We start from the raw sequence: 22,483 nt of genomic DNA, 5'->3' as shown, positions 1-22,483 counted from the left end.
GTTAGACCAGGAGACTACCTGGGCCACCGGATATACAATGGGGTGGAGCCCAAGGAGGTGACAGGGAGAGATTCTGAGGAGTCGTTTCTTGCTGTTGTTTTTAACGTTTATTTATTTATTTTGAGAGACAGAGAGCATGTGAGCAGGGGAGAGGCAGAGAGAGAGTCCCAAGCCGGCTGTGTGCTGCCAGCTTAGGGTCCAACGTGGGGCTTGAACTCACGAACTGTGAGATCACGACCTGAGCTGAAATCAAGAGTTGGATGCTTCACAGACTGAGCCGTGCGGGTGCCCCTGATGATGAGTCAGTGTCAGATGCAGAGAATCTGAGGATCTCAGACATCCGAGCAAAGCCCTGGTAAGCAGGCAAGCGTGTGCGTCTGGAGCTCAGAACGGCTGGGACTGGGTGTTCAGATTTGGGGATCAACACATGGACGGGACATCAGGGACACCAACAGAAGGAAAGATTTCAAAGAAAGAACAGTAAACAGCACCAAGTGCTATAAAAAAGCTCTCTCAAGTAAGAGATTTGAGTTTTGCTACCTGAACTGTTCTGTAGGCCTGGGAGCAGCAGCTCTGGGGTAGCCGGGCGAGGAGGGCTGATTTAAGTATTCCACCATGTCACAGGGAACATTCAGGTTCTGTGTGCACACCCCACTTTTCCCAGCTGTCTCTTAAGAAGTCTTTCCTACTAGAGAAAGTACCTTAGTGGATCCTTCCACAATGTTGCTATAGGATTGCTAATTTGGTAATAAGTAGTTTAGATTGCACAAAGACTTTCTGAGAAGTAACTGAAGCATTAGCAGAGAAACGGGACCATTAAGACAAAGTGAGTTCTTTGCAACATGTACGCCTGTTCTTTTGTGCACTTTCAATTTCTTCCAAGAGGCTCTACCACACAGACCAGAAGAGAACATTTGAGCGTACACACTGCTCTCTTGGGTTAGGAATATGGACAAGCGCTTCACAACAGCTGGAGGAGGGAAGCAGCGTGGACAGCGTTTTATCAAGGAAATGGAAAAACAAGGGAACAGCCAACAAGTAAGAAACTCCCTTTCCATACGAACATCTATGGAAATAAGAACAAACCTCATTCTATAAAACAAAGGCAATGAGATCAAGGGAAACAACGCTGACATTTACTGACCAGAATTTCCTAGTGGGATTTTGTCATCACTAGCCAGTCATGGCCGGTTAGTAGTGACCCAGTGAAGATTAACAAAATTTGTTTATCCTTTCAACAAACATTGAAATGCCTGCTGCAGTTAGGTGGCTCTGCACGGTATTAGGAGCTATAGAGGTGGATGAGATGTTTCTGGGGCGTCAAGGAAGGGGCAATGGCAGGAAATACAAATAGAAGACAGCCTGGAGAGTACAAATGAAACGCAGAATTCCAGCAAAGGAATGCGGATCTCTGGCTGCACTGATTAGGTAGAAAAATTCCATGAAGGTGGGTTCTGCCTGTAATGAGTGTGAGGCAGGGTACAGATGCTGATGAGTGGCAGATATGACGGAAGACTAGCCAAACTGTTTAGTTACAGGCATCAGATCCTTTAAGGGAGCTCTATTAGCATGAGCCCGGGAAAGCATTAACAGCCTAGATTATAAAAGCATGTGATGTCATGCCAAGAAGTTTAGGCTCTATTGAGAGGTATGTGGGAGCCAGCGAGGACGTTGCAGCAGAGCAGCAGTCTGACTTGTGCTGTAACTCGGGAAGACAGTACACAAGTCTTCAGTCACATCGAGCTGCATCTCCCTCGTCTGGATGTCTCCATGGTCTTATCCAGTCTTATTTGCTACTATCCCCCTAGGCAGACACACCGTTGGTCTCTCAATGTTCTACAATCAGGATGTGGTTTTATTTTTTCTTCCTAATGTTTATTTATGAGAGAGAGAAAGAGAGAGAGCGCACGCGTGTGCGCGAGCAAGCGTGAGTGGGGGAGGGGCAGAGAGGGAGGGACACACAGAATACAAAGCAGGCTCCAGGCTTCAAGCCGTCAACACAGAGCCTGATGTGAGGCTCCAACTCACGAACTGCGAAATCATGACCTGAACTAATGTCAGATGCTTAACCGACTGAGCCATCCAGGCGCCCCAATACGTGGTTCTTCCTACCTCAGCGCCCCCGGCTCTTAGGAACAGTTGTGGGTTATGAAATTCCCTACTGTGTCTCTTCACCTTAGCCAAAATCCACCCCTCAAATCCTACTTTCCTAATGAGGAATCTCTGCCCACTCTAACCCTCCTTAAAACTCTGTCCTTTGCACTCGATGGTCCTTAACCCTGTTATATTCACTCTACAGTGTTCCGCCCGGTCTTCCTCTTGAAGCTGCACCCACTCTAGGTGGGTGCTTAGAGTTCCTTAAAGGCTACAGACCCTTCTTCAGTTTCTCTTGCAGAATGCCAAAAATGGCACCAGATGCTCAGAGGCAAGATGACTGATCACATACTCACTTATCACCATAGTCATAATCCTCAGACTTTTCCAATGGCTGACCAGATTGAATTATTAAATGAGAGAACAAAAAAAAATTTTTTTTTTTTTTGGGTCAGATCTAACATACAGAAAAGGGGAGTAGTCTAAAAGACTTTCTGAATTTAAAGGATAAAAGTCCTGGTCAGACTTGAAAACTCATGTTAAAAATAACCATACCCTTAGGAAAATTCTGAATCCCACATAAAATGCAAATGTATGCCTTTAGGAAATTACTCAACTTACTCTTCTTATTTTTCACTTCACGGCAAAAAGAATAGCCCTAACACAGTCACTCAGTCAGACAAGCCAAAAAATGATTCAGCTTCCCATGAAAGATTTCCCTTACCCCACCACACACTCCTGGACAGTTGTGCCTTCCAAAAAAATAGAGAGGTAGAACTTGCTCTTTTTATCAACTGTCCAAAAGACAAAACAAAGGGAAAAGAGAAAAATCCTTCAAGGAAAAAAGACCAAAAAAACCCGACTCTCTAACACTACTGCCAGGCCAATTTTGGCATCTGCTTATTCCCAAAAGAATAAATCTGGTTTTTCTCATTTTGAGTCTACCCTTTGGAGCTTGTATTTGATTAATTTTATTTAACTAAAACAGATACTTTGGTGTTCTGAGAACTTTTAAGGAAGTACAGCATAATTGTCTACCTCAGATGAAATTTTAAGAATTTGTTTCAGAAGAGCTTTTAGCACAGACATACATTTTGGGGTGGGAGTCGGGGGCAGCCCTTTACTTCAGTCCGTGTAGGCCGAGATGTCCCCCACAGGACACATGAGAGGAAGGGAAGGGATGGCTCACTGGATGACTCTCCAGCATCAGGTCAAGAAGATAAAACTCTGCAGCTGGACCACCTCGGGCAAGCTATAGAACCTTTCTGTTCCTTAGTTTCTTACCTGGAAAATGGGGTAAAACCCAATCATGGCAAACACCGAAAGAAAAATGTCTTTATGAGGAATAAATGAATTGATACATGTATTTTGTATGTGCCGGCACAAAATGACCACTAAGTGTTAGCTGCTGTAATATTTCATTATCATCAGTGCATTTTTGCCATATTTATTTAAAAAAAAAATAGGCATTTAAGTCAGCCTACAAGTGTGGATGGAAGGCAAAACCAAGTCACGGATATATTCTGACTCAAATTAGAAATTAAAGACCAAACACCTTTGCTGTGAATCCGATCACCATGTTCCCCCTGAAGGTATTTGTATCCTGGGACAAGAAAACAGAGGGGAAAATCTTTTCTCTGGTAAGTGGGGAAGGCAGGTAGCTTCTCCAGAAGCTAAGGCCACAGAAGCTATTGAATTTCTAAACGCCATGGTGTTTATGGAGCAGCAGCTCTTTAAAAACGTGGAGTTAGGAGTGGGAACTTACACGAAAGAGTTAGCCTTGGGGGAAAAAAAGAAAAAGAAAAAAAAGCTCTTCCTCTGAGGCAAAGGGAAAAGAGTAAGAAAAGACTGATATTTATAGATTTTTCCTGGCCAATCCCCAAGTGCCTAATTTGGGCTGAATTTACAGAGTCCCTGAACAATCCCCACCCACCAGGCTGAAATACCAGTGTGACCCGCTGGGATAAAGAGCGTTTGGCTCTAAGTGACTCTGGGAGAAAAGCCCAGCTCCACGACGACAGCCCCTCTGGTCTTTCCTCCTCTTCTCATAAGACTCCTCTACCAAGGCCACACAGGTCAACTTCCCGTCTTGCGATCAGAGGAAACTTTTCCCCTGGCTGCCCCTGTGTCCTTGATCCTGCCCTCATCGTCTTCCCCATTTATTCAAAACCAGTTAAGTCTTTAACTTCTTCCAATGCGATCACGTTCTTCAAATGCCTCCACTGAGCACGTCATCACAAAGTGAACTCTATCAGGACTGCGCCAGCATGCCCACCGCACTAAAGCATCCATCGACGATCACGCTAATCTGTGCGCCTGTTGTCCGAGACCCTGGGAGCAAGACGTCTCCTTTTTCTTGGCTTTCCTACAGACAGACTCCTGGCCTTAGCAATCAACAAATGGTTCCTGCACGATTAAATAAATACCTGTTTGAAGACCTTTCGGGCAAGGTAACCCATTTCTCAGAAGATCAAACTGCACAGGCCATCTGGATTCAGAAGTTCCTTTCAGTCATAAATTTAACCGCCTCCCCCCCCTTCCCGATTTCTGATATGGAAATACGCACTAAAGAAAGGCATCTACTCTGCTCACTGCAAACAAATACCGTGAATAGTTAGACCTTGTCAGGAAATAGGACATGCCAGAAATGAATCAGGTAGTGGAAGACCGTCCCTGTCTACTCTGGCTTTTTGAACTCTAAACTGCAGCTGAGGTTAAGTTCAGTAAGGCCATTCTGAAGATCTGACTAAATACACGCGGATTTTTATTTGTTCATAATTATCAACAGATTGATGACCTAGTGTCTTTCTAAATATGCAGATGTCTCTTTTTGGAATTAATATAAATGTTTTCAACATAAACCTTGAAAAGAGAAAAACGGTCCCAATGAAACTTAAAAAATACACACTCTGGGGCACCTGGGTGGTTGGTTGAGCATCCAACTTTGCCTCAGGTCATGATCTCATGGTTCATAAGTTTGAGCCCTGCGTTGGGCTCTGAAGCCTGCTTCAGATTCTGGGTCTCCTTCTCTCTCTCTCTGCCTGCACCTCCTCCACTCACACTCTCAAAAATAAATAAACATTGTATACACACACACACACACACACACATATATATACATAATACACACCCCCCCATATATACACACTTCACAAAACGGTGGATTGGAAAATTGAAAAGACTGTTTCACGGAAGCATTTGGTACTTTCTTCAGTGATGTGTGCGTGTATGTATTCAATGTGTGTGTCAAACGGCTCACAAGACTGCATGGCACTGACTAGCTGGTGGCTATGCCAAGAACGATACATCTAACAAATCAAGCTACCGGTGGAGAGGGTTTAAACGTTAGGAGGGCTGCTCCGTGAGCTCCCAGCACTGTGCAGGACACACAGGAGGCCTCTGCTCTGTTCCTCCAACTTGCCATATGTAACAGTCACAATAGGTCTCTTCTGCCTGCCCTCTGGGGATGCTATAAGAGCAAGCATTGGTACCGGGGCGCCTGACTTCAGCTTGGGTCATGATCTCACGGTTTGTGGGTTTGAGCCCCACATCGGGCTCTGTGCTGACAGCTCAGAGCCTGGAGCCTGCTTCAGATTCTGTGTCTCTGTCTCTCTCTGCCCCTCCCCTGCTTGCACTCTGTCGCTCTCAAAAATGAATAAAACCATTAAAATATATAAAAAAAAAAAAAACAAGCATTGGTGGTCTTCCAAAGAACACAGCATTATTTAATATGGTTTACTGTTCTTGTCTTTCTTTCATACAAGTGGAGTTTCCCAAGGTCTGAATTCTAATGGCTCTTCTCTAATTTTCATACTGATGAACTTGAAGTTTCGATCTGTTCTGTTTTACTACAAAGGCAATTATCCAAATTCTACATAAATAGAAAGATGGACCACCTTTCTTGGTTCCACCCTAAATACTCATAATAATGAGTTATCAATGAGGAGCTTCCTCTTCTCCACCTGCTTTTTTACTTTTATTTCTTCTTATTATTTTTTTAATTTGAGGGAGAGTGTGTGCAAGCAGGGGACAGGGGCAGAGAGAGAGAAAGAAGATCCCAAGCAGGCTCCACGCCCAGTGCGGAGCATGACCCGGGGCTCTATGTCACCACTCTGAAATCACGACCTGAGCCGAAACCAAGAGTCGGATGCTCAACCAACTGAGCCCCCCAGGTGCCCTGCCACCTGATTTTTGTTTGCAACTCCTGCCATCTTGATTAAGTCAGTGTCTCAACCTTAACCTACAAAACTTAAAAACTTCCAATAGATCTGCTATGGAAACAGAAAATAGGATTTTAAAGGAAAGGGAATTACTTAAGACTGTCAGTGCCCACAAGGAGAGAAATTAGTAAATGGATCAAGTAAATCTACCCTGTGTAAAGTTCACTGAAGTATTACAGACTTCAATTATCAATAAGGAGAAGTCAGTCGTGCTGAAAGTTCTCCCTGTGTTTCGTTTTCCTTCAAGACGCTAGCCACGCACGCAACACTGTGTCATGCCTGCCGTGTGGGATGATGTGGCAGGTCATGTGCAGAGTCACGGGTGGGGGCAGCAGAGCGCGCCCCGCGGCGGCGTGCAGGACTCACGGCCCGCCTCAGGGTTCCGACGCTCCGCATTCAGTGCTCCACTCAACACCACAGGACGTCTGAGAAGGCTCTTCCAGAACGAAAAAGCACCTGGGTAGATTCCAAAGTGCACTGCCTGCAGGAATACGAGTGAGCAAGCACAGCAGCGGAGCTGAACGGAAAAGAAGAGTCCGGTGCCACTGGTGGCTGGATTCCAGATTCGAACAGCAGAGCGGAAGGGACCCTACACCCAACTTCAGGAACCAGACCATGAGGGCCATGTATGCTCCACAACCATGAAGTTTAAGAACTGAAGAGCTACCTTGATTTACTTTTAGCAAGAATCTGGAACGTAAGCAGTGGGGTCTACAAAACCTTGAGGGTCCCAGAGACATTTTCAGGGCATCTGTGGGTTCGAAACTATTTTCATAGTGGAGCTAATATGGTATTTGCCCCTTTTGCTAAGCTCATTATTTGTGCTGATGGCCCTAGCATGAATCAAGGCAGTGTGACCAAAGTGAACCAGTGATCATTATATTCCTCACTGTCACACACTCACAGTTTTAGGAAAGAAAATACTTTCACATAGAATGTCGTTGATGAAGTTGTAAACATTAATTTCATTCGATTTTAATCTTGAGGTGATTATCTCTTTAATCTGTGTGACAAACAGGAAAGAGACAGAAATGCTCTGCATATAAGGTAGCGTGAGGTTATCCTGAGGAAATTCACTTGTGCAATTGCTTTAAGTTGTGAGCTAAGCTAGCCGCTTTTTTCATGGAACAGCATTTTTACTTGAAAGACTGGCAAATGAATGATGCGTATTCAGAACTTGGGTATTTTCTTGGAAGGGAACACAGTGAACCTGTGTCTCCAGAGAATCCGGCTGCGTTTACCACTGCTGATAACATTCAGACTTTCAAGTGAGAATGAGAATCTTGGAAAACTTCTATCTGCCGCTGAGAACCTGCCAAATTTACCAATACTTAAAGCCATTTCTGATGAAACTGGTGGTAATATTAACAAATGTGATTTTCTGAGACTGAAAAAAACATTCAACGTTTGAAAGAGGTGCTATTACTCAGTGAATCAGTGTTTTCCAAATGACTGATACAGGAGGTTAGAAAATCATGCCTGGCTTAGACACCCAGTGCAGGTTAATGTACAGAGCACAGAAAGCTCAACAACAGGACTTCAGATCCTGTACTGCCAACAACCCATAAGCACATATCATCTGTCAGTTCTGATTTGGTATCAAATAAAAGCACCAAATCATCTCAGAAAACAATCACAATATTCTTCCCTCTTACAAAGGCTGGATTTTCTTTATATAATTCAACCAGAACACTGTATTCTAACACAGTGAATGCATGAGAGAGAGAAGAATCAAAATTTTCTACTGAATGAAGCCGGATTAAAACCAATTAGATTAAAATGCCACTCTTCTAATTTGGTTTTGAAAAAGTTGTTTTCCATAAATATGCTCTTCATATTAACAAGTAGTGATTTGTTATTGTTATTTTAAATGAATCAATACTTTTTAAATGTCTGTTTTTATTTCTAGTGGGGTAAATACTTGTAGGTAAAACCCATTTAAACAAAAGTTCTTTGGAGTTCCTACCTTGAGACCAAAAAGTTCAAGAACTGCTGGGTTGATAAGGTAAAAGAGGCTGGTGGTAAGGAAACGGTGAGTCCAGGTGAGGGGGGAGGACACGACCCCTCTGAATCAGAGTCTGATGCCACAGGTTAAATTGGACAGGAAACAAATGGGGGCTCGGTGGTGGGGTGTGAATCTGGGATGAAAGCTTTCCAGCTAAAGAGACCGTATGAATGTCAATATTTTGAATGAAGTTGATGAATTAAGAGTCACTACAGCTAGAATGAAAGGCAATGACGGTTTTCTGAAGGGTGAATATGATCTCTGTGCAAATGGGTTTCACTTCCTCGGTGACCATATGTCTGAATGGGTCTCCTTCCATTTTTGAGACACCAGGGTGAACGACCAGCAGGTAAACAGACGTAAGTAACTGCTTCACGCAAGTTCCTGTATGACTAGCGGGACTAGTGTCCACTGATGGACATTTTATCACCTAACAGTCAATGGTGCCATCATAACTGTGAGGTGTCAGGAGGAAGACAAATTGTGTCCAGGGTCTCAGAAGCCAGCCAAGTGCACAGGCGGTTTAGAGATCTAGCATGGCAGAGATTTTCAAATCAAAGCTACCACACTTACAGCTTTACCTCCGGCTACTGAAAACCAGGCCATTCCAAAAAGATGCACTTGCCAAAGGTTTCATGGAGAGGGAATGTTCTGACCTAATCATGAGACGGTCTTCTGTGCTGGGGACAAGTGATGTGAGGAGCCCATGAGCCACAATTCTAGGGAATCGAAGTTAAAGATGTAGTAGAAGACTTCATACAATTTTCTCTCTGCCAAAACTGAGCTGTCTCTCAGTTCAGCTACTCCCTTTGCCCATCAGAATATGCATGGCTTTTTTTTTTTTAAGGGGGGGGGAGCACGGGGGGACAGATATTCCTTTGAAATGGTCACCTTGTTAAAATCAATGGCAAGCAGTTGTCACATGTTTTAACTACTATTTGTTCATTAGAAAGAACCTCCTAAAGAACAACTATTTTGTGGAAATGGATGCTGATATTTAAAGTCCTGTCTTTTACATTCAAGATGGCTCAGGAGCGCCCGTACTTAGAGCAGCTGCTGAAATTTCCTGTCACTGTGTACATCTAAAAGAGCGTTATTATAAAAATCTTCAACAATTCCCACTTTTCACTTATTTATGGATTTGTACAATTACCTCCCTTCATTAGACTCAATTAGTGCTTATGTGATAAAATCCTTTTCAGACGAAGAAGAGTCAGCTAGCCTTTTCTCCTTCTCTTATTAAAACCTCATTTTATGTCCCTGCTTTCCCCACTCTATGCTGGGTGATCAATTACAAGAAGTTACCGGAACAACTGTTACAAGCATCAGACGGCTGTTGCCCAGTTTTCAGCCTGTGGAGCTCAGTCAGGAGATGGTGGTCAGTTACTCTGTTTCCCCGATCCCCACGTGAAAGCTCCCCTTCACCTTCCTTTTCGCTACCCCCTTCCTTCCTGCCTCAAGTTCCCACTGACTAGCCTTGAGGAGGAAGGATCCCAGCAACTTCTCACATCAGCCATTTTTATTTTTAAATATTTATTTTTTAAAATATAATTTATTGTCATATTGGCTAACTAACATACAGTGTGTACAGTGTGCTCTTGGTTTTGGGAGTAGAGTCCTGTGGTTCATTGCTTACATACAACACCCAGTGCTCATCCCAATAAGTGCCCTCCTCAGTGCCCATCGCCCATTTTCCCCTCTCCCCTGCCCCCCCCCCATCCACCCTCAGTTTGCTCTCTGTATTAAACAGTCTCTTATGGTTTGCCTCCCTCCCTGTTTGTAACTATTTTTCCCCTTCTGTTTCCCCATGGTCCTGTTACGTTTCTCAAGATCCACATATGAGTGAAAACAAATGATATCTGTCTTTCTCTGACTTATTTCACTCAGCATAATACTTTCCAGTTCTATCCATGTTGCTGCAAATGGCACAATTTCATTTTTCTCATTGCCAAGTAGTATTCCATTGTATGTATAAACCACATCTTCTTTATCCATTCATCAGTTGAGGGACATTTAGGCTCTTTCCATGATTTGGCTATTGCTGAAAGCGCGGCTGTAAACATTGGGGTGCAGGTGCCCCTATGAATCAGCACTCCTGTATCCTTTGGATAAATTCCTAGTAGTGCTATTGCTGGGTCGTAGGGTAGTTCTATTTTCAATTTTCCGAGGAACCTCCACACCATCTTCCAGAGTGGCTACACCAGTTAGCATTCCCACCAACAGTGCAAGAGGGTTCCCGTTTCCCCACATCCTTGCCAGCATCTGTTGTTTCCTGAGGTGCTCACTTTAGCCACTCTGACTTCACTCTGTGAGGTAGTATCTCAGTGTGGCTTTGATTTGTATTTCCCTGTCCCATCAGCCAATTTAAAGGCACCTTCATGTTTATCCACTAACAAATGGCTTGTATGGGCTAACCCATAGAGGGAGTGTCGAGGCCTTGTAAAAACTAACAAGACTGGTTCAGAGATCATATTCTTAAAAGGGCACGCATTATTTTGTTGTTTTTGTTTTGTTAACCCATACTCCTTCCCAGAGAGCCAGGCCAAGAAGCGGAGACCTGGCAATGGAGGTCTTCATCAGGAATGTAAGACATAAGAATAAAGAAAATTTAAGAAAGAATATAAAAATATAAGAATACAAGAATAAAGGAAACCTGGCATTATGGAGCCCTGATGAGCTTGCCAGGCCCCTCCTCCTCCTCCACGCACGGCTAAAACCACAGCAGCTCTAAAGCCAGAGTGAAGAGGTAGAGAGACACTGTAATTATGACACCTGTATTCACCACTGTCCGGCATCTCTGAAAAGAACCTTCACTGGCTTCGCAGAAGCCTGCAGGACCGTGGGGGTGGGGTGGGCTGTGCAAGCGACAAGCTCCTTCCCTGGGCCTACAGGACACACCCTTTGACTTCAAAAGCAAACCCCAGTGCACTGTCCACATCACCTTATCTGCTAGTCTTGAAATATCCCTTCTTACAGCTGGCAGCTACTGCTTTTAATGGATTCAGCTGCAAGAGCAATCGCATTCAAGTTTCATGTCAAGAAAGGCAGGATTTAAGCCCTCTTCCTGACTCAAGGAGGAAAGAACAGTCTCAGACAGAGAAAAACAATCCACTGAGTTTGATGTGAAGCAGACACAGCACCAGGTTTCAGCACTAATGAGGGAGGAGGGCCAGAGCTCTATTTGCCTCCTTCAGATCATCCCATTAGGGAAACCTAATGACTCCTAGGAAGGAACACAGCCTATTGTGTTGTGTGTGGTGGAGACAGGGACAGGAACTGTTCTGTGGCCAAAAATCGAGACACATGCATCACTTTCTGGAACTGGAGTGAAACGGCTGGCTCCCTATTTAAAGGCCAGCAACACTGTCAACAGAGGAAAATCCCCGGAGTGAAACATGGCAGCAGGGGTCCACTTAATGCCACCAAAAGGGAACAGCAGAAGGACCTCTGGTGTAGACAGGCCTCCACAACAGACCATTCCTTCTCTGGTGTAGACAGGCCTCCACAACAGACCATTCCTTCTCTGGTGTAGACAGGCCTCCACAACAGACCACTCCTTCCCAGAGTTCCCAGGACCCAGGTGTCAGCTCCTGCCTTATGTCTTCATCTCTCCCAACGAGCTTCTTGTGGGATGGGGGTGGATCTTACTCATTTTGCCTACCACAGGCCCCCCCAGTTTCCATTACAAGGTTCAGCACACAAAACAGAAAAAGTCTGCAAATTAAAGCCTCAATTTAGTTTTGGAAATGCAGAACAGCAACTCTCGTAGGAAAGGACTGCATTCTCACAGCATAATTCATGACAGAATCTTTGTGTTACAAATGCTTAAAGCAAGGAACTCGTGCATGGCTGTGTGCGTGTGTCTGTGTGTGCTCTCACGCATGCACTCTCCATGCTTTGCTGCTGGCAAGCCCATCTGCGGCTTCTCACCGGCTCTGACCTCACAGGGGCGGAAGGAGAGGAAAACCTCCCAAGCCTCCTAGAATGAAGGCCGTGCGGCCCACGAAGCAGAGATCACACTGCGCGGGGGCCTCAGCACCCCCTGTTGCTCATCGCCTCCAGACTGGTCCAGGCTCTGCTCCAACCTCATGAGGACCTAAAGCTGAGGTGGGCCCACTGGCTCTTCTTCTGCCATCTCTGCCACCAGCCCTGCACGGCAGGGGGAGGCCCAAGGCGAACTCACTCTGTCCCCAGGCCCCCTGATGAAAAGAGCTTAGCTTGTAGATGATTCAATGGGAAAAATGATGAATACCATAGGATTTCTGGTGGCAAAATAATGAGGAAGCATGGCAAAGAAATAAACTGATGATGTCAGAAACAAAACAGACCACAAGCACATGTTCCAGACGTTATGATTTCCATAGAAACAGAGAGCTGAAGGGCACTGGAAAGAGGATCCTACAATTCTGCTTTCTCCAGGGACTGGGATGTATCCCTAGCGAAGGGTGCGGCCGGCATAAACTTCCTCCTTTTCCAAGTCAACCATCTCCTGTGGGACTGCCAGAAAACGTCATTAAACAAACTCGACTCCTAAGTGACTCATGTGGGCTTGTTTGGAACTAAAGTCCCCCCGCCTCAGTAGGCGACGGTTTTCAGGGGAGCTAACCCAGGACAAGCACACAGGATGGATAAAGAAGCCATGCTCTAGGCAAGGAGGTGGGACGCTCAGGTCTATCCCGCTTGCCCTACCTCGTGACCTGCGCGCGAGGCCCAGACACACGCACCCAACAATCAGCAGGAGGTGGCGGTCTGCTGCGGAGCCGCCGGGGTGGCAGGTGCACACCGCCTGTCAGTCACAGCGCACGAGTCACATGTGCCCTGTGGTAACTTCTCCCGGTGTGAGGGCGGGGAGAGCGGGGCCCAGTGAGACAGAAGAGGGTCACTGATCAGTAAAGGTGCCGCTGTGCCCAGGGTTTCCACAGCAGAGGGAGCACAGGCCTGGGCTTCCGGAAGGACACAGAGGAGCTTGTCGCAGTGACATGAGCTGATGATCTCTGAGGCAAAGGTGGGCAAGGAGGAGAGGCTGGGCCACCACAACACTGACTCCAGGGTTCAAGATCCTCGGCCGGGCCCTAACCAGCCGGGCAGACCCAGGAGCACTCTAGGTTCGAGTTCCCTTCTTGCAAATTAAAGGATACAGATTGCATGACAGAGACAACAATTCCTCCCTACACTAAGTATTCTACAAGGAGAACAAGTATTTCTGGAAGATTCTGGATTCCTGTAGCTAGAGAAACTGGACTGCAAAAAACAAAGATCTTTAACTGGCTCCATTACAAATCTTATGCCACCAGCTCTGTATTTCTGCAAACAAATCGGGGGGGGGGGGGGAACGACATCCCTAACCCAAGCACATTTTTCCAGTGATTTGTCTTTCTTCGAAAAAATTCCAAATAATAGAATAATTCACAGGTTTTTCACCAATTTTCTCCTCTTCCAATTTTTTTTCCCCACTGTCTCCAGGAAGGAGTTGAGCCAAAGTTTCCCAGATGCTATACATCTCCCAAGGCGGCTCATAGTCTATGTGGTAGAAGAAACACACACGAATGTATGGGTACACATCTCACATAAATGGGAGCTCAAAGTCCCATTCATATGTCCAAATACTTTCCACAGAGCCCACTTTGGGAAGCTATACATTTATACCAATGATGCCTCCTGTTTGTTCAAATACTTTCAGAAACCATCTTCCACAATTATCTTCGACAGAAATCCAAGACCCACACACGAAACCTCAGTTTCATGACTCTGCCTCAATACAACCCCAAACTCCAACCCCAGAAGGAGCAGGGTTTTGAAACTCTTAAATATAGGTCGGTCCTGATGACCCAGCCAGGACAATGCCAGCTACAGGTAATGATCCACACAGTAAGTATCCTCACTCCCTCTGACTTCTCAGTGGGGCTTCATTTCAGAATATTTTGAATACGCTCATCTGGGTGCCACGGAAGGCATTTTCACCACTAACTGACTTTCTCGGGAAGACCACGTTCGCGGTGCTGGGGGAATACTTAAGACCACGTCACAATGGCCCTCTAGACCCACAGGCAGTGACATGGCTTTGGGGGCAGCTCTCAGATGGGAAGCAAAATGCCTGGATCGCTGCATGAAATGCAAGAGGCAAGGAGGGGAAAAAACACGGATTGACGCTTGTTGAATGGAAATATTTACACAAAGGTACCACTCTTTCTAATTCCCATATGGTTCACATACTACCAAACACTTCTGTTCTTCATACTTGGTAAATGTTACTTTTCTCAGTTTCCTAATGGGATTTTTTTTTCAAACCTGGAGTTATGCCAGGTCACAGTTACCTTGCAAATTGGGGCGTTTCTGGCAATTCTTAGGCGAGTCTATGATCTTCCAAGGGCCAAGTACATAGTGAAAGCAAACAGAACTGGCTGTTTAAGGCTGGAAAGCACATCAAAGGCTCCCTCAATCTATGCCTATTCTTTCCAGTGAATATTTATACCACATGTGTTACAGCATGGTTATTACCAAGGAAACCCTACTATATGTCATACAAGCACTTCTCAAGAGGTCATTTCTCTGTGAACACCCAGAGCACATTAACGGTTCCTAAGGCGGGTCTCACACACTGCATTCGCGTAGCATGATTACGCCTGTGCAAGGAGGCTCTATTTAAAGAAATTAGAGGCAGAGACAATATTTAACTTATAAAAAATTCTCTAGATACTTGATTCAATACCTTGAAAGGGGAAGGCGTTCGTTTAATGTTCGTTAAATGAATGAAATCAAAGCCACTGTCTATATCCCCAAATTGAGTAGCCAAAAGACATCAGAAATATCTGAAATCAGTACTCCTGAAACCTTTCCTGGATAAAGTAAGCAAGTCCAAATATGGTGTGTGTGTGTCCCTTTACTCTAATGGTGGTCAGCCAGAGCAAGACCTCACCAGGCACCTCTTAAAATACGTAATGAAAACCTAATATGAGAAATCTGTGTCTTTCCCAGTCATGTAGATCCCTGAGAACGATGTAGGCCTTTCTTCACAAATCAAATGGCATTCTTTAGTTTTTCCACTAAGAAAGTTTCCGTTTTGAAGAGGCAAAAACAAGCAGCCATAAAAACACGTTTATGTCAGTAAACTGAACACAGAACTTAGGATCAGAAGCAATAAAGTATTTTTCTAGAGCCACCTTGTGGTGGCTCTTCCAAGTCTACTGGTACAAATAATGGGTACAGAGGCGCCTGCATGGCTCAGTCGATTAAGTGTCTGACTTTGGCTCAGGGCATGATCTCACAGTTTGTGGGTTCAAGCCCCACATTGGGCTCTGTGCTGACAGCTTGGAGCCTGTGTCTCCCTCTCTCTCTGCCCCTCCCGTTTGCTCGCTCTCTCTCTCTCTCTCTAACATTAAATTTTTTTAAAAAAGAAATAATGGGTACAGCCAAGCTTGTGTTTCTGACAGTATGCGTATATCTTCACTCTCACAATCAGCTTTTAAAAATGAAACCTGGAAAGCCATTTGAGGTAAAGCCTCACAATTCTTTAAAAATAGCACACAACTGGGGGCACCTGGGTGGCTTAGTCGGTTAAGCGTCCGACTTTCGCTTGGGTCATGATCTCGCGGTTTGTGGGTTCGAGCCCCGCGTCGGGCTCTGTGCTGACTGCCAGCTCAGAGCCTGGAGCCTGTTTCAATCTGTGACTCCCTCTCTCTCTGACCCTCCCCTGCTCACGCTGTCTCTCTCTCTCTCCTAGAAATAAAAAAAAATAAAATTAAATAAAATTTAAAAAAAGCACACAATTCTTTAAAAACTTCCCTTCCCCCAGGGAGTGCACAGGAGCCTGGAAGGAAGAATTTACTTCTATCTCACTGAAAGATATCTATCCATGAGCTGTCCTATGGTTAACTCTAACACTTACCAAACCAGTAAAGGAGATGCAGAGTAGTTAAGTGTCTCTTCCCCTGGAATAGAGGTCTCTGGGTGCAGGCTGACCTGTTTTCACATTAGCATCTCTAAGGCCTACCAGAGAGAGTCTAATGAACGTGTGCTGAAGCAAGCACTGAATAAATTAGTGCACTTACCATCACATGAACATCAGGTGGCATGATAATTTACCATCATGGCCTGACAGAATTAGTCATTTCTTCTGAGACCATTTTAAGCAACACCTATCTAAAATCATTCATCCACAGTCTGAAGAGTAGACCCGATAATTCTTAGTATAAATTGGGATTAGAATTACATCTACTGCACATGAAATGCCTATTACATGCTAGACACTATACTAACCCTCGTTAGTACAAATAATTCTTGAAGTGGGCATCATTATCCCAAATTCATAGATGAGGGAACTGAGCCTCTAAACAAGTAGATCAAAGTGGCAGATCAAGTGGCAGAACTAGGATTAAAACTTTGGTTTATCTGGCTCCATAAACTTTCCATTATGCTTGGCTACTATCCTTGACTGTCAAAATAATAAGAATGAAAAAGAGTGGAATGAGGAGTGTAAGAAATGGGCCAACAGAGTGACAGGAATCAGACTTGGTTCTTTTGTCTCAACAGAAGATTACAAGGCATACATACCCCTTCAAAATGTATGTATGACCTATGCTTAAGCAGTCTGTGAGGGGAAAACATTAGATTATTAATATAACTTAAGACTCCAGAGTGAAACATCTTGGAAACCATTTAAGGAGAAAGCGAGTAGTTAAGAATTTAGCTATTAAATAAAATGTGATTTTAAAAAAGTCCCTCAGACCGTGTAACACAGAGTTGTCTGCTCGCTGTGTTGTGCACCTGAAACTAATGTAATGTTGCGTGTCAACTATACTTCAATTTAAAAAAAGTCCTTGTGATCCAACACATAAGGTTTACATCCTAACAACTGACCAACCGGTCAAGTATTAAGAGCTGGAAGAAACTTTGGAGAGTTCCTAACCATTCCAACAAGGGAGAAAATAGGCCAGAGAAATTAAATAAGTTGCTCAAGGTCCCTTAAAAACCTATAGTTGGATCATTACGTTACACCCTTACACATATCATCTACAGATATTTTTATACTAAGGTTGTATTTTTTTCAACTTCTGACTTTATAACCTGAACCTGTGGTTCTTCGAGGCACTTCTTTTTGGCAACTATCTACTTCAGAAGAGTATTTGCAGAATTTCCTGGAAACACTCCATTTCAGAGGAGACACAGAGAAAGAATACCTCCAAAAAATTTGTATGAAAAAGCTGAGGAGTAAGTTTTCCTGTGGTTGGGGCCAGCTCTAGCGCCAGACCCAAAAGGGATAATTAGGGGGGCCTGGCTCTCTTAAATGCCATATACATGCACAGAAGACTTATTGGCGTCTTGTAAAGAGGCCAATTTGCCTTTCCTGAGGTGATACACCACAAAACTGTATGTAACCAAGATAGCGGAGGCACCATTAAAAGGACCTTTCTTGGAACTGAAAACTTATTAAATAAGAGGATCGGGTCTGTATGCCATTTTGAGTGTCANTTGCTTTTCCAGTCAGTTACCAAATGACCTGAGAGCTGCCATATTTTCCTATGGCAGCTGAGCACGAAGGCTGTGACCAGCCAGCCACAGAAAGCAAAGCTTTTAACCAGACTCTTAGGCTAGAGATGGAAATGCAAGCTCGCCCCCTTGAGACAAGAGAAAGAAAACATTGTGTTCCATTAAAAATAACAGAAATACAGAGAGAATTCAAGAAGATTCTAACCTGAAACTGTCCAACACTACTCTTAACCACAACCTTGAGGAAAGAAATATCAATATTGTTGTAAAAATAATTAAGAATGGAAATGCAATTAATATGATGTTTCACCGTGTTGTTATTAAAAATGAGAGGATGGTTCTGATGTAAACCAACTTCAGTCTTGACTGGGGACCAGTCATTTAACAAATGAAGAGTAGACTTTCCCAGTAACCTAATACTCAACATATGGGTTTTTATAGTTGCACTTGAACATATTTTTTTCTGGAGTGTTTGGCTGCTAGGACTATGGGCATGCTGACAAGATATATTGGCCTGATGAATTAACTGTTCTGAAAGGCTAATAAGCTTATGCAATGAGTGTTTGGAAAAGGAATTATTACAGAGATAGCTCAATGAACAGACACCCCAGGGAAGGAAGTTCCTTCCTAGCGAACCTGGCCATATACTGAGGGGGAGAGACCCCTACAAGACATGCTGGTCTGCGGCACAGGGCCAGGGAGCAGCAGTCAGAATTCTTTCCTGACCACCACGGAGCAGATTCTCAAAGAGAATGGTCCCAGAAGGCTTCTCATTCTGCACGTAAGTATTCAATGTCATCTCTATACCTAGTCGTATCATTCTTCTGGAAATACAAGGCAGGTTTTGGAAAATCTTAGTAATTTCTGCACCAACAGCCAACTCTTCGGACAAACACTATGTTGGTGATACTTAGCTGCAGCTAACAGACTGTGATAAGAACATGAGATTTATTTTAAAGTGAATCAGCTTAGGTCCTAAAATGGCCAAAGGAATGTCTCCACCCATCACTGAAAACCCAGGAGTATAATGTGATGGTTTTAAGAGTCTTGGCGTGTGCAAGTACCATTCCAGGGGTACTTGTTTAAAAGGCAAAAGCCCACCCAGGTGAACTGGACTCCTGAAAAGTATCTAACCTCAGTTTGACTCTTCTGGAAACCACAGTATAGTAGAAACATCACTAACCCAGAAGAGAGATTCTAGTCAAGCTTACAGTGTTAACTAGTTGTGAAATAAGGCAAGTCACTTAACCGTCCTGAAACCATATTCTATAAAGCAAATATGTTGGACTTCGGATAATCTTTAAGGGCCATTCAAATTCTGAGGGTCCCAGAGGTACCACAAGCTCCATGTCCCTCAACTCAAATTGACGTCTGATGGTCTCCTGGCACGTTCAGAACCGTAATCAAGAAGCAGAAACAGAGTCACCACTGTTTTAGGAACCATCTGCCAGACGGATTACTTACATAGGAGAAGAGCATATTGGAATCTGAAGCGAAGAAACTAATTAATAATAATAATGCCAAGCTGTACTTTCTGCGGGTCAGGCCTTGTTCTAAGTGCTTGATATACATTAACTCACTGAGGGGCAGGGAATAAAGAAGGCAACAAAAGTCATCTGAGAACCTTGAAACCAATAATATATGTAAGAGGGAGTAATGTGGAATATTGAATTGTGACTAATATTAAAGCTTTGGCAATACTGAATAACAAACCACAAGCACAAAATGCCGATCAAGTGACTGGTGGGCAGTACGTGTAAGCAAAATGACTTGGCCTCCAAAGGTGTGAACGAGTTTCAACCCAGTGAAGGCTCTCTCAGGATCATCCACTGTCTAGTGAGAAACACATGGCTGTGTTTTATCCGAGAAGAGAAGCATCCATCTTGATACTGATGAATTACTTGATGAATCACGATTTTAAGCATTACTGACCTCAAAAGTAAGGGTTTGTTTACAGCACGGAGCTCAAGCAGGTTAAGGAACAAAAAATTCTTTAAATACTCGGTAACGTTACCAACAGAGGCCCCTGTGTGCTGACAGTCACATGCTTAGAGAAGGTTACAAAACAGGAAGATTCCTAGAAGAACTTAAAATGGATTCTTTATGTACATTAGCTAGAAAACTAGTAAGTGCACCACTGATCTAAGAGTTCAAGACAGTAGCCGAGCTTAGGATATACAAATTCTTTCTGCTTTGTAAGTGGGAGAGGATGATTCAGTGAAACGGTAATTCAGTGAGGCAAAGACTGGCCTATTCCCAAGGCCAAAACACAGACTGGGCATGCGTCAGAAAGACGGGATTAAATAATATTAAACTAATGCCACCGCACCCTGTTCAACTACAATCTCAAGTTCACTCTTTCGAGGTGACAAGTAACCCTTTGCAGACCGCAGACACAGAGTCCGGGGGTAGGGCCAGAAGATAGAGAGGTAAAGGGAGCCAAGCTCTGGAGAGACAAAGTCAAAAAGCTACTTTGGGAGAGACCGAGAACGGGAACTCCCTGCCTCTCAGTGTGCGGTCTGATAACTAGAGTTTCCACCACAAGGCAAACAAAACAAGGTGGAAAAGAAAACAAGTGGACTTGCTTTCTCCTTCTGTCCATTTGCTGGTGCGCAAATATGTTCTAGGCCAGCGGCCCACCGCCTGGCTTTGTCTAGCCCACAAAAACCCCTAGGGGTCGGTTTTACATTTTTTAATGATCGACTGAAAATTACTCAAAAAGAAGTAAGTATTTTATGACCTGGACGTTACGGCAAGTTTAAATCTTAGGGTCTATAAATAAAGTTTTATTGAAACACAGTCACATAACGCCAAACAGCAAAGTTGACGTAATGCCAAACACAACTGCAAGGTTGACTAGTCGTGACACTGCCTGTTCCCACAAAGCCTTAAAATACTATCTGTCCCTCACACACACAAAACCCTTGTGGATTTCCCTCCTGACTCCCTGAAAACCTACAGAGTAAACATAGTATACCAGGAGTTAAATGGGAGAAAAAAAGAGAAAAGGAGACACAAGGAAAACTGAAGTGTGTATTCACGCCCTATCCTTCCAAATCACAGCAAACAGGGCCCGCGCTGCAGAGCAACACGGAAGAGAGCTCAGCAGTCAGATGTCCCGTCCTTCCAACAATGCTGGGAACACGAAAGTCTCCATTCACTAGAGCTGCAGATCCACTGACACACGCTTTCTCCAGCTGTATGCAGTGGTGGCGGCCGGTGCACGCGGCCGGATGTTCCCAAGCAATAGACACACTACATGCTTTTGACCTATGGACGCCCCTTGGAAGCCGCTGGTCACAGAGCCTGGGACAGTCAGCGGGGATGCACCCTGCTGGCTGTCGAGGTCCTGGGTTGGAAATCACGCTCCTCAATCTCACTCTGGCTGGGTCCGACCCTGGGCTACTCATGGGACTTCCCTGAGGTCCTAAGTCTTTTATCTGGAAAATGAGACACACTGACCAATCAGAGGAGTATGCTCTCTCTCAACTCTTAAAACCAGAGGGAAAATGAAAAGAAAGGAGAGAGAGACGAGAGGAAGAAGTTTAAAAAAAAAAAAAAAAGAAAAAGGTAAGGTACTGTTTTCTCCTTTATAACAGACAAGAATAACATGGACAGAACTGGCCCGCACGAAGCGCAGTCTGTGGGCGAGCAGCAGGCTGTCTTCCATGACGGTCATCACTACCGTGTTAACGCAGAAGACAGAAATGGGCATTTGAATTCAAGGATGTGACTTTGTTCCTTCCCATTTTTAGGGGCTTCTGGAAACAAAGACACACGTGTACCCATGCAGGGTGTGTTCTCTTTTCTTTCCCCAGGGGCAAGTGCAGCGTTTGTCGGAATAATGCTTGGTCTACAAGCAGCCGCCCAGGCATTAGTCATGAATATCATCTGTACCAAGGAGTGGGCTAGAACAGTCCGCACCTCCCTACCACCACACTCCAATAAAGTAAGGCTTGTTTATCACAGCTCGTACACTTGAAACAGTCTAGGAGGGTACAGTGTGCTGTTTACCTACGGGGTAACAGGAAAAATACCACTTAGCCCTCTCTGAAGAGCAAAGCCGGGGACTGTTAGGTCTAGACAGAGATGACGGATTTTCCAAGGGGAAATAGGATTTAGTCCAGTAACTTGACTTTGAGTTTCCTAAGGTTTTTTTTTTTTTTTATTAACCAGTAGGAACTCTAAAGCTTAAGCACAGTTTCTCTCAACAAGCACATTCCCTTGTTTTAAGTTAATAGCTTTAAACAAAAACAGAATCTCAAGACCCTGAAGAAAAACATTTTTGAATACTTAACTGAATATAAACACAGTTACCAGTGACGCAGCAAATCCACTACTGGGTATATGAAAATGTACATCCACACAAACTTGCACACAAATGTTCCTGGCAGTATCTCTCATGACAGCCGAGAAGTGCGAACAAGCACAAAATGTGCAGCATCCATAGGATGGAGTATGACTGGGCAATGAGAAGAAACAAAATACTAATTGATTTACAACACAGTTCAACCTTGAAACAGGAAGCTAAGTCAGAGTAGCCAGTTGTCAAAGAGCTCAGTGTTCCAGGTTATTCCATGTAATTCCATGTACATGAACTTCTAGAATGGGCAGATGCATAGCAAGAGGCAGGAGATGAGGGACTCCCAGGGGGGTGAAGCAGGAGGGGCAGGTTGGC

At 44.3% G+C, this 22,483-nt stretch overlaps 1 protein-coding gene across 1 annotated transcript in view; it reads right to left on the bottom strand.

The window, feature by feature from the left end:
* AKAP13 (A-kinase anchoring protein 13) overlaps positions 1–22,483 on the bottom strand; it is a 236,886-nt gene that overhangs the window by 119,043 nt on the left and 95,360 nt on the right. The window lies entirely within an intron of this gene.

Source organism: Crocuta crocuta, unplaced genomic scaffold (assembly GCF_008692635.1).
Source record: "Crocuta crocuta isolate KB4526 unplaced genomic scaffold, BGI_CrCroc_1.0 scaffold7, whole genome shotgun sequence".
Classification (NCBI taxonomy): Eukaryota; Metazoa; Chordata; class Mammalia; order Carnivora; family Hyaenidae; genus Crocuta; species Crocuta crocuta.
This window is presented reverse-complemented; position numbering and strand designations above follow the sequence as displayed.